The following is a 13,830-nucleotide window of genomic DNA, read 5'->3' on the forward strand; positions in this document are numbered from 1 at the left end:
GCTACAGTTAATGTTACTACAGTAACTGTCGGTTATATTTCTATAAGGGTGCTGATTTGTGGAATGAAAAGCCTGCAATTATTGTTGTGAATGGAACAATGTTTTCCTGTTTACCTCGTCACTGCTGTTTAATATGACCGGCTGTTTAATCTGGTTTCACCTATAGCTTCAGCACAGAGCCTTTAAGTGTCTTATATCAGATGGATTTATAACAGAGAATTCTGTGTCAAATTCAAATGGGTCGCACGCAACTCACACTGTGTTAACCTCGGGACAGCACGCTGCAAGCCCAGTGCAGGTTCATCAGATTAGTGAAACCATCCTGCTTTTACTCTGCTCTGCAAGGCAAATGCGCTGCGCAGCTTCAGGTAGCGCCATTTCGTCACACTTTTGTAGTATTTGTGGACACTAAAGAATCCATCCAACTGTCTAAACTAAATTATACATGCATGCAGACACTCAAAGGAGTTATCAACCACTTATTTTTTTATTCAGTTGTACATAGCATCAAATATTCAAATCAAAAACATTTATTTTTGAATATGAAAAATGTACCGAGGTAAAATAGATGACCAGCCCATCTAGCACCAACAATCATCCATGTGATTATCTAATCAGTCAATCGTGTGGCAGCAGTGCAGTGCATAAAATCATGCAGATACGAGTCAGGAGCTTCAGTTAATGTTCACATCAACCATCAGAATGGGGAAAAAAAAATTTATCTAAGTGATTTGGACCATGAAATGATTGTTGGTGCCAGATGGGCTGGTTTGAGTATTTCTGTAACTGCTGATCTCCTGGGATTTTCAGGCACAACAGTCTCTAGAATTTACTCTGAATGGTGCCAAAAACAAAAAACATCCAGTGAGTGGCAGTTCTGTGGACGGAAATGCCTTGTTGATGAGAGAGGTCAACAGAGAATGGCCAGACTGGTTCGAACTGACAAAGTCTACGGTAACTCAAATAACAGCTCTGTACAATTGTGGTGAGAAGAATATAATCTCAGAATGCTATTCTGAGATGCGGGTTGGTGCTGTTTTGGCAGCACGAGAGGAACCTGCACAATATTAGGCAGGTGGTTTTAATGTTGTGGCTGATCCGTGTATATATTTGAACTGTAACAAGGTGAACCCAACATGTTCAGATAATGATCATGTACTTTGCTATGTCTGTGTGTAGTTATGTTTTTTATATGATTCATCTCCGATAACCCCGCCCCTAAACACACCGTAATGCCAAAACTGACTGTGATTGTTCACTTTACATGTCAGGTAGATGGTTTTTCCAGTCTAAACAGGCAGTTCTTGGCCAATTGAAGTGGCTATAGACCCCAGACCTATGAGTGAGAGAGAGAGAGGAGTGTGATGTGAGAGAGGGAGGGAGCAATGTCAAGAACTTTCATTCTAGCAGAGTCAGCTGAAATCCAAGCTCCGACTCAGTGGCACTCAGAAAGCTCTTAGTTGAAGAATTGTTTTGCTCTGATATACTCACCAACTCAGCTCTGAATAAAAAAGAGAAGTGAGTTTAAGGGTACTTGGATGCTCAAAAGAAAAGGGAACTTGGAAAAATTCTTGTTGACAGTGAATAGGGTAAGGATGAGATATCTGAAAGGGCTGCTGTCAGAACTGGGTGAGTACTTAACATCGTTCCATCTGATCAATCTGTTGATGCTTGTTATTGGAAACAGCATACAGACTTTTAATCAACAATGTTTCACTGGTAGTATTAGGGTTGCACTTTTTTTTTTTTTCTTTTGAAATATACATTTTGAGAGCTTCCCTGGGGTTGCCTATAAATATGACAGTGGTTGTCAGAGACAGTCAACACATTGTCATGCAGCACATGGATTGTGTTTAAGACATTTCCTCATTTATATTGTACATTATAATCAGAAGAGTGTGGAGCAGTAAGCAGAAGTGGATTTTTCCTAACATTTGGTTCAGTGTCTGCTTGAAGTAGTGAGTTCTAGTTTATCTGATGGTGGTGCATTTAATGGCTAATGACTCATGCAAGATCTAATGCTCATCTTAAGTGCATCAAAGGCATTTTACATATGGATTTGTATTACAGAAGTTGTTTAATGGCACTGAGCTGTATCTGGTGTCTTTTAAAGCACCATGACTGACATATCTGTCCCTGAGGGGAATTCTGGGATATGTTTTTGGTTCGGGAAGGGTGGAATGTTGAGAATTATGTGTGGGATGGATATTACTATGTGAGTGAGTTTAATTTAGAATGATGGCAGGCACTGTACATTATTGCTCTCCAAATGATTTAAGCCCTCCTTATGGTCCATAAGTCCACAGCATCTGATCATCTCCCGTGAGACACATCACTGAGCAAAATTAAAGTTCCTAATGACAGATGCTGACCTCCTTTCCCAAGGAAGAATATGACACTGCTCAGAAACTAGCATACTTAAGACAACTGAAGGAGACTCAGTGTAAGCACATACTAACTTTCAATATCGTTTTTATTTCCACTTAGCTGGACACTGCTCACAGCAGCTTTACACTTCTGTTCCCTGCTAAGGGCATTTTGTATGTCATAAATCTTTAAGCCACATGTTAAAGAAAGCTGAGAGCACACATCACAACTTTGAAATCAAATAAGCCGTACGATGCAGCTTATCATTCTAGTGTCATTTCTAAGGTGTCATGGATGCTCTCACTGCTCATCGTTGTTTGTTCCCTGGAAGCACTGACCTCGGCTATGCTTTACAACCTCTCCATTGTTCTCCTACCATGTAAACAGCCTTACCTGGCAAAGCGTGTATGGCTAACCACATGCACACAAAGTCACAGCCAACGCCTCCTACGCATGTTCTTCTTCTGCCTCATTTAATATTGATGCATAAGCTTCAGTGCTCATACTGGATTACACAGAGAGAGCTAGCATAAAGCTAGAATGATCATTTTGGGATTTCTGATACTACAGCTTTCACCACCAAATCAAATCACTTTTATTGTCACACAACCATATACACAAGTGCAATAGTCTGTGAAATTCTTGGGTGCAGTTCCGAGCAACATAGTAGTCGTGACAGTGATGAGACATAAACCAATTTACAATAAACATCAGATTTACAACACAATTTAAAATCTAATATACACATAATTACACATAACACAATATACAAATAATAACATACAATGTACAGTATACATTACACACAATATAGAATACACATTATACAATAGAAAAGTATATATAGTATATATAAAATGTACAGTAGATTGTATTGTACTGTATTGACATTCAGGCTGTCGGTTGATAGTAAGTTACAAGTGTGTTGTTAAGAGAGAATATAATATAATAATAATATAATTTATGACAGTCCAGTGTGAGATATAAGAGTAAGAGTAATAAAGTGCAGTGCTGATGTATTTTGATCGTGGGAGATCAAGAGTTCAAAAGTCTGATTGCTTGGGGAAAAAGCTATCATGAAGTCGGCTGGTGCGGGTCCTGATGCTGTGATACCACCTGCCTGATGGTAGCAGTGAGAACAGCCCATGGCCCGGGTGGCTGGAGTCTCTGATGATTCTCCGAGCTTTATTCACACACCGCCTGGTATATATGTCCTGGAGGGAGGGAAGCTCACGTCCGATGATGTGTCTGGCAGTTTGCACCACCCTTTGTAGTGCTTTGCGGTTGTGGGCGGTGCTATTGCCGTACCAGGCGGAGATGCAGCCAGTCAGGATGCTCTCTACAGTGCTGGTGTAGAACCGTGTGAGGATGTGGCGGTTCATTCCAAACTTCCTCAGCCGTCTCAGGAAGAAGAGGCGCTGATGATCCTTCTTCACAACGGCTTCAGTGTGGATGGACCATGTGAGTTCCTCAGTGATATGGACACCCAGGAACGTGAAGCTGCTGACTCTCTCCACTGTTGCTCCATTGATGGTGATAGGACTGCGTTCTCTATATTCTCCCATCGGAAGGATCAGGTTACATCCGCTACAGAGACGGAGAGTGAACTAACCTCTGTAGCTTCGGCCGTGAGAGCTCTCTCCACGAGGGCGGTGTAATTTCCCTCGAAACGAGCATAAAAAGTATTAAGCTCATCCGGGAGAGAGGCAGCGGTGTTCACGGCGGAGTTTTTGTTCCCTTTAAAGTCCGTGATGATATTAATTCCCTGCCACATGCTTCTAGAGTTGGTGGTGTTGAACTGTCCTTCAGTCTTGTTCCTGTACTGATGTTTTGCTGTTTTTCGGAGGGCATAACTGGCTTGTTTATGCTCCTCCGCGTTCCTGGAATTAAAAGCGGAGGTCCGCACATCAAGTGCCGCGCGAACATCACTATTAATCCAAGGTTTCTGGTTCGGGTAGATCTGTATTGTTCTGGTCGGAAAGACTTCCTCTATGCACCTTCTGATAAAACACGTTACGCTATCAGTGTAAAGCTCGATGTCATCATCAGAGGCAGACCGGAACATCTCCCAGTCCGTGTGATCAAAACAGTCTTGTAGCATAGAGTCTGACTGGTCCGACCAACACTGGATCGTTCTGAGGGTGGGTGCTTCCTGTTTCAGTTTCTGCCTGTAAGCGGGCAGAAGCAGAATGGAAGAGTGGTCCGATTTGCTAAATGGTGGGTGGGGGAGGGATTTGTAGCCATCCCGGAAGGGAGAGTAGCAGTGGTCCAAAACCCAGTCCCCTCGTGTGTTAAAACTAATGTGTTGGTGGTATTTTGGTGTGACTGATTTGAAACTGGCTTTATTAAAGTCCCCGGTCACAATGAACGCGGCCTCAGGGTGCGTGGTTTCCTGCTTGCTTATAATCCCATACAGTTCCTTGAGTGCCCGATCTGTGTCAGCTTGTGGAGGGATGTACACAGCAGTGATAATGACCGCTGTGAATTCCCTCGGTAGCCAGAATGGTCGACACAGAAGCATGAGAAATTCCAGATCAGGAGAGCAGAAAGACTTGATAGAATTTATGTTCTTCTGATCACACCAGGATTTGTTGATCATAAAACATACACCACCACCTCTAATTTTACCTGAGAGGTCTTTCGCTCTGTCCGCTCGGTGCACGGAGAACCCTGCGGGTTCAATGGCTGAATCTGGAATCTCAGCAGACATCCAAGTTTCCGTAAGGCAGAAAATGCAGCAGTCCCTCGTCTCTTGTTGGAAAGAGATTTGCGCTCTCAGCTCGCAGAGCTTGTTGTCCAGAGACTGAACATTTGCCAGTAGAATATTGGGTAGCAGGGGTCGATTTGCATGACGTCTTACTCTGATAAGAACGCCGGCTCTGTTTCCCCTTTTCCTTTTGTGTTTTCGTGGCCGGGTTGCCCAGACAAAGGGCTCCGCTGGTGTGTTTGTAAACAGCGGGTCAGCATTGAGGAATTTGAAGTCCGGTTTATGGTGTGTAACTGCAGAACCGATGTCCAAAAGTGTTTGTCTGTCATAGACAATAAGGCAGCCAACATCCAAGACAAAAAAACATAAGAATTGTAAACAAAACAAACAAAACACTACAATGTTGCCAATATTTGATATTAGCTATTATATGAGTTTAACTACTTTACATGTTAAAGCAGTTAAGTTTTTGAACTGATAATTTTTATGCATATTTACCTGTCTTTGCACTATGTTGTCCAAAACAGCACTCCTAATTATATAAATAGAATCTTTATTCAAAGGATTCATTTATTTAGTTATCGGCACACAACTAGGGCAGATGGCATTTGGGTAATTTTTACACAATGTCACCACAGAATGGCTATGCCATGAAGTTATTACTGGATCAATCCTGCTGTAAACACCTGGGCATAACTACCTTGCTCAAGGGAACCATGGTGATGGCTTATGGCTTACTCCTTGCAGGGATTGAACCAACTCCAGTTACCAATGCTGAGCTGTAATCTTTACACCACACCACCCATGTAACAGTAAAATTGACCAATAGATTCTGATCATGGTTTGTTAATGTTACTGAGTGCCACATTTGAAATTATATTCTGGTTTAACTGATAAATAGGCTATTTCTAGAGATATTGCTGGCAAAGCTATTTTAAAAGTTTTCATCCCATATAGCATGATAGTATTAAAGGTCTGACATCCACATTCCAGGAATGTCCATGATCTTAAGGACCTGTGTCCTTTATGCAGCTGTTCACCTTTCACCTTGCTGAGATAGTTAGAGCTCTGTTAGTTGAGTGCTGGACAGTGCCAGAAGACCCAAGTTATAAAATTCTCAATTACAAGGTCTCAGACAACAGGAGCAAGTAGAGGAAATACTTCACAATCAAATGTCAGAGCTGGTCTGTTTCAAACTGTCACTACTTTAGGCAAGTCAACAGGAGACATGTTTGGTTCACATGCCAATACACAAAGTGTTTGGTTGCTGTAAGTGTTAGCACCCTTGGCTGTATATGCAATTGGTGATCAGCTGTTGAGACAATGTTTTAGTTCCATTTCCAGAGCAAAGGCTGGCCTGGTTTATGCACTATACACTATGCACTATGGTCTATACAGTCCACACTAGGTATGCAACAATACACAGACTTCTCAATATGATATGATGCAGTAGCCTCATGATACGATGCTTGGAAAAAAAGAGTGCCCAAAAATGTTTCACTTAAACTTACTTAAGGATTCAACACAAATGAAAAGTATTTTAAATCTTAAATGACACAGTGTCCATCAGGGGCTAGTATCCAAGCTTTAAATGCATAGAAATAAAAACTATGTACATTATATATTGTTTTACACATAGGAGGGGCATTTCTAGAATTCTAGTCTTTCATGAATCACCTATGAATAAGGTGACCAGATTCCTGCTTGTGGAAAACGGGACAGCCCCCTCCCAGCAGTAGTGTTCCAGGCTGCTCTGAATGTCTTTCCAATCTGGGATGTCTCTTAGTAGGGCCCACTCAAGTTTTTCTGTGTTCTCCAATGAGTGGCTCCAATTTTGGAGGTAATCCACTGATGCTGAATAAAAGTTTCTCACTGCACAAAAAAGATTATCCACTCGCATTTCACCAGCTTCAACCAGGGCATCCAATTGCTTTTTAAGGTCAGAGGGTATGAATGATTCCTCAAGACTTTTCTCAGGTAATGAATGTGCAAAGCCACTTCTGTGGCTGATATGTGGTATTGCTGTACTATCTCCAGTGCACGGTTAAAAGTTTCTGTTTGCCTGAATGTGAAGGATTGCTGAAAATGTCTCTTAGAAACTTTGGACATTTTTCTTGAGAAAGAAAGTATACACTCAGACCATTGAAAATGTATAGTATTCTTTCAAGTGCTGGACCAAGAGAGAGGAAATGTGTGTTGCCATGCTGCAGTCATTTCTGATAGTCCTGTGCACAAAAGCGAGTATGTTGCATATGATAGCTTCAGATTTGGTGTGGGCAGAATCAAAATTCGGATCAATTTCGCAGTGCAGTCAGCTGACCGAAAACTATGGTCGTGCACAACAGAATGATAAGCAAAAAGTCCTTCACTTGCGTGCACCTTGTCAGATTCAGAACTTTGCTTCACAAAAAAAACAAAAAAAAAACAAATCACTAACACTTGGTGTGGAACACTTACTTTTGGTAGCATCCACATGATTTTTTGTATGAACATGCTGTGCGATGTCGGTGTGGCCTCCATGGGCGATGGAAAAGCAAGCTCCACAAATCTCACACCTTACTGTACTAGGCTCTGTCTTTGACTCCTTTTTTAGAAATGTAAACTCTTTTTGAAGATCCTTATTTCTCTTTCAAACTGACTCTTCAATCAGTTCACTAACTGGACATCTATTGATAGGGGATTGTGATTGGATAGTTTAATTCAATCGTGTACTTCAAAAAACACGGTGTGATTTTATTGGTTTTACAAGCCGTATCCTTGGCTACCTTTGATTAGAATACTCATGTGACTGAAAAAGCCGCTTAGGCGATAGAGAAATTTTAGGAGAGGGGAAATATGGGACAAAACACAATTTTTTCAGAATAAGTCGGGACACTAGAAAAAGTGCTTAAATACGGGACAGTCCCAGGAAAAATGGGACATCTGGCCACCCTACCTATGAAGTAAAATAATGTTCCCTTATTTAGTAGGGGGGTCCAGGGCATGGTCCCCCTTGTGAATTGTTTTAAAAGAACAGTGTCAAAACATGTGATTTTAATGAGTTTGGGAGAAGCATTTCTACATTTTGTGTAGCTTGAATGTAAATATGGGATACAATACATCTCTAGACTTAAAGTATTTACATGACCTCACTAGCTGAAGATATTGTTTTCCTTTCATTAGGCTCTTAGTGATTTAAGTAATCTTTGGGAATATTTGAAGTCAAACCATTTAATTAATTAAACATCATTCATAAAAAAAACATACATCATACAGGAGGAAAATGTTGTCCATAATTTTTCCATACATCTTTGAGGTCCAGACTTTAAAGCCCTTTTATTGCAGTTATATTAACAGTGCACAGATAAGACCATGGATGGCTCCTTATTACTGTGATTACTCTTTAGTTTTTACCTCGTCAGTGCTGTTTAGCCATTTGAGATGTTTGATTTCCTCCATCGTGTTTTAAACTAGACAATTCTGAGTAGAATTCAAATGGGTCACAATAGGTTTTTGGTAAGCAACAAGATTTCGAGGGATGCCCAGACGACATGCGTGCTCCAGAGACAGAAGGATAGAGCAGGACGCCTCAAGCCTGGTTTTTGTTTGGAGAAGAGTGCAACTGTAGTGCGCATCAAGGTCTTGGAGCGCTGCGGTGCCAGGCGACTGCAGCTTCACAGGAGTGGTTTTGTGATGGCTCGTGCAACACTCGCGAAAACCAGGCTTGAATAGCGGGTGTCTCAGATGAGGAAGCATATTTAGCTTGTATAAAGCGCCAAACAGCAGATGAATAACATTTAATTTGCAGGAAAGCCACTGCAATAACCAACACATATGTAACTCCAGCTTCAGTTCCACTCAAAAACCTATAATTCCAGCCAAAATCATTTGGGGCTGGTCCAAAATCATTTGGGGCTTGAGTGTCTGACATTGGCAACAAAAAGCTCTGTATTAAGAGCTCTATTATAAAGTAATTTGAGAAATGCAGTGTTGTTGTTCAACAGATTGTCAAGACAAAAAACTCTTCTTGAGTGATATTTGCCTACATTCAAGTCATTTTTATTGGTATAGCACTTTTCAGAGTGCACATCTATGGGGTTATATTTGTTTCATATTAACATACAAATGGAAAGAGATTTACAAATAAAAAGTTGGTTCACAAATAAATTTTATGAGATCCACTAATAAATGTTAGGCGTTTCACAAAAATAAAATGAATTCACAAATAACTAAAATGAGTTACAAATAAATGTTTTAACTCACAAACACAACACTGCCCAGCATTCATTTGTGAATCATGTGCATTTATTTGTGGATTGTAGCACACATTTGTGGATTCTGAAACATTTCTAGCTGCAAGATGTTCACACACATCCACTAATAGGTGGACTCCACCCACTGTCTACTCAAGCCAATCAGATTACAGCCTGTAATCTGCAGCCTCTAGGATACTCTGACCGATCCTAGCATGTTCTAGCTTCAACCAATCGTGTTTTGTTTTAGAATCAGGGCAGGATCAAGCTCTCTTTTCAACATGGTCTCTTGACAAGTAAAGAACTTCAAAACTTTAAAAGAAGCAGACGCAATCAGTGGAATAAATCACACTGCGACTTAAGGTTTGTATACATTTCTCTCATTTCTAAATATGTTAAATGTTTAAAGTTGCAAACAGCTCATTTATATTGTGAAAGTCCTGATAATTAGCTTTCTAGCTACACTATATTGCCAAAAGTATTCACTCATCTGCCTTTAGACGCATATGAACTTAAGTGACATCCCATTCTTAATCCATAGGGTTAATATGACATCAGCCCACCCTTTGCAGCTATAACAGCTTCAACTCTTCTGGGAAGGCTTTCCACAAGGTTTAGGAGTGTGTTTATGGGAATTTTTGACCATTCTTCCAGAAGCGCATTTGTGAGGTCAGACACTGATGTTGGACGAGAAGGCCTGGCTCGCAGTCTTCGCTCTAATTCATCCCAAAGGTGCTCTATCGGGTTGAGGTCAGGACTCTGTGCAGGCCAGTCAAGTTCTTCCACACCAAACTCGCTCATCCATGTCTTTATGGACCTTGCTTTGTGCACTGGTGCGCAGTCATGTTGGAACAGGAAGGGGCCATCCCCAAACTGTTCCCACAAAGTTGGGAGCATGGAATTGTCCAAAATCTCTTGGTATGCTGAAGCATTCAGAGTTCCTTTCACTGGAACTAAGGGGCCAAGCCCAGCTCCTGAAAAACAACCCCACACCATAATCCCCCCTCCACCAAACTTCACATTTGGCACAATGCAGTCAGACAAGTATCGTTCTCCTGGCAACCTCCAAACCCAGACTCGTCCATCAGATTGCCAGATGGAGAAGCGTGATTCGTCACTCCAGAGAACGCGTCTCCACTGCTCTAGAGTCCAGTGGTGGCGTGATTTACACCACTGCATCCGACGCTTTGCATTGCACTTGGTGATGTATGGCTTGGATGCAGCTGCTCGGCCATGGAAACCCATTCCATGAAGCTCTCTACGCACTGTTCTTGAGCTAATCTGAAGGCCACATGAACTTTGGAGGTCTGTAGCGATTGACTCTGCAGAAAGTTGGCGACCTCTGCGCACTATGCGCCTCAGCATCCGCTGACCCCGCTCTGTCATTTTACGAGGCCTACAACTTCGTGGCTGAGTTGCTGTCATTCCCAATCACTTCCACTTTGTTATAATACCACTGACAGTTGACTGTGGAATATTTAGTAGTGAGGAAATTTCACGACTGGACTTGTTGCACAGGTGGCATCCTATCACAGTACCACGCTGGAATTCACTGAGCTCCTGAGAGCGGCCCATTCTTTCACAAATGTTTGTAGAAGCAGTCTGCATGCCTAGGTGCTTCATTTTATACACCTGTGGCCATGGAAGTGATTGGAACACCTGAATTCAATTATTTGGATGGGTGAGCGAATACTTTTGGCAATATAGTGTAGGTGTGTTGTTTGGTGTTCCAGGGATCAGTTATCAGAATCTGCTGTTTTAATCTTAACTATGTTTCTAGACTGAAACTCCTGGCTACATGATGGGAAATATATGTTTGTGTTGTCAAAACCTTTATGCTTACACATTATTTATGTTAATGTATTTAATAAAGCACATTTTGTTCAATATGGTAATATTTATTTTAAAGGCATTATATTATATATTTGTGAATTCACTTTATTTTTGTGAAACACCTAACATTTATTTGTGGATCTCATTTTATTTATTTGTGAATTAATTTCATTTTTGCAGAACTCCTTACATTTATTTGTGGATCTCATTCTATTTATATGAAACAAACATAACCCCTATACATCGTTTCAAAGCAGCTTTATTGAAAATCATACCTTAATGTCTTTAAGCCCCCATGAACAAGTCAAAGGTGACTGTGGCATGGAAAATCTCCATTCAGTGTTAATTAGTGGAGAGAAAAAACATTGAGAGGAAACAGATTCAGCGTGGGTAGCCCATCCTCCTCTGGCTTTACGGTAAATTTACATATGCCAATATTATTTAGTAGTTCAGCAAAAACTGATCAGCACAACTTTTGCCTATTATCTCATTTTCATGTTGCATGTAAACACCTTTACTGGCTTACTGTATTATTAATGTAGTGTTTTGATCATGCTTGTTGATGTTTTGATGTAAAAAGCAGAGAATACTTATGTTGGGCCTCATGTATTCAGACAGAAGACAAAGGCAGGCCTAACACAGTCGTAAAACCTAACTCAGGCCCCCACATAAGTCATAAATCTTACTGATAAAAACCGTGCCAAAATCAAACAAAGGGAGTCCAAAACAGACTACAAATCCCATGAAGCCTTGCTCACTAAAGGATCGAACTCTCAACTCCTATTGGATGAGGCACACAACAGAACGTCCCTCAACCATGACATCATTAGGAGCAGAAATACCTCTGAAATGCTTCCAGGATTTGCTTCCAGCAACTTTGCTCGCCCTGTGTAAACGCAGCTCATCGCTGCTCTCAGGTGCAGCCTCGTGACACAAGGAAGTAACGTCCGACTTGAAACTGTGGCCATACAATCTCCATCTCGCTGGACGAGTTGAGATTACTCTGTGTTCCACCCAACGTCAGCCCGCCGAGAATCAGCAGCCGTACTGCCCGCCGACAGAGTGAGGAAATGGCCTCCCGTCATCACCCGAGCCTCGAGGAACAGAGTCTGAGTTAAAGGACGGATGAACACACATTCTATGTCCTCATGCGATTCAAGTAAGAGGTTTACGTCTGGGCAGAGATAGAATATTACAGTGTGTTATTCTTGTGTATCAAGGTTATTGCTTGTACAGTTTACGGACCGCCATGTCCGCTCATTATTAATACTCAGGGTATTAATTATCACAAATTTGATTTGCTGTGTTGTAGTCCAACCACATTGGACTGTTTTGCATTTCTGCCATCGCGGGTGAGACCGGCAAACTGAGTTTATCCATTAAAGAATCAAAGACCGCGGGACGGTTTATGAGCCATCCACCGCATCTCTGAGTGATAAACTAACAGCTGCTTTCTCTCCCACGATCGCGATATCGGCTTTGGGGCTGTCACTTAATTCTCTCTCTCTCTCTCTCGTACTAACATGCACACGACCCCTCACAAACATTCTTGCACACATTTTTGGCTAGTAGATAGCTTCGTGATAAAGCTCAGCTTTCTAAGTGACTGGATTCTCTCCGCCCACATTCGCGGCCTTATTCTCTGGCCGGAAGTCTCGCGTGACATACTCTCCACAACAGTCATGTCCGCCATTTTGTGCGCGTCCCTCCTTACACACACACACACACACACACTCACACCCTCGTGTTATGGGATTATTTTGTTTTCCATATCTAATCATATCACTGTTTAGTTTGTAGTTGTAAGTCGGAAGTTTATTGACTGCATTGTATTAATTATTAATTGATATTACTGCATAAATAAACTTTGTTTATATTACAAAGAGAAGTGTTTTGGTTTGTTTTGCATACACGTGTGTCATGCTGACGGGATGTCAGTGCTCAGATTCAAGCCTTCATTCATTGTTTTTTTTCCCCAAAAATCATTATTCTTCGGATGTCGATTTTCCTAAGAAAACAATCTAATATTGAGACTGTTATACCATCTGGTTATTAGTCCCTGATTCCAGGGTGGTGCTCCGTCAGTATTAATCCTTGTTAATATTCTATTGATTTTTGACAATTGATAATTATCTTTGATGATTGTTGAATTTGAATGATCAATAAGCTAGTGTTAATTTTAATTAATGTTTCATTGATGTTAATGATTAGTGATTATCTTTGATAATTATTAATTATTGCTAATAACCAAACCCGCTCCTAAACGTAGCGCACTACATTTACTGGAGCCCCATATGAGGTTTTAATGAGTTAGATCCAATTAATTAATTTAAATATGAATTAATAACTAAAGAAAAAATTATCAATTATTTCTGATAGTAACACTGATCTAAACAACCAGTAAAGCCCTACACTTATGTAAGACTTATGTAAACGTTGGTTTCTTTTTTTTTTTTTTTTTTTTTAATAAGCTGGTTTTTTATAGTTATCAGCATATTGCTGTGCATGTTAAACACCCTCAGTGTCGGCTGGGAGAGGCTGTCTGTTATGGCGCAGAGAGGCTAACTTGCTGCTGCTGTGTTTTTGCCAAGTATTTTTTGTGTCAGTTTCCCTCTGATTTGCACGGTGATGTCGGTGTAAATTAAACAACATCTTTGAGATAGTTGCATTGGGACATGACACAGTTTTTTT

The 13,830-nt window shown here is 40.9% G+C and overlaps 1 protein-coding gene across 3 annotated transcripts in view; it reads left to right on the forward strand.

The window, feature by feature from the left end:
- The first annotated feature begins 1,422 nt into the window (after window positions 1–1,422).
- Window positions 1,423–13,830, forward strand: part of LOC127454898 (disheveled-associated activator of morphogenesis 2-like) — a 310,968-nt gene continuing 298,560 nt past the window's right edge. For all 3 annotated transcript variants that reach the window (XM_051722409.1, XM_051722410.1, XM_051722411.1), the window contains exon 1: window positions 1,423–1,629. The gene's annotated coding sequence lies outside the window, so the exon portion shown is untranslated. The remainder of the gene's footprint in view (window positions 1,630–13,830) is intronic.

The sequence above is a fragment of the Myxocyprinus asiaticus genome, chromosome 17 (genome assembly GCF_019703515.2).
Source record: "Myxocyprinus asiaticus isolate MX2 ecotype Aquarium Trade chromosome 17, UBuf_Myxa_2, whole genome shotgun sequence".
Classification (NCBI taxonomy): Eukaryota; Metazoa; Chordata; class Actinopteri; order Cypriniformes; family Catostomidae; genus Myxocyprinus; species Myxocyprinus asiaticus.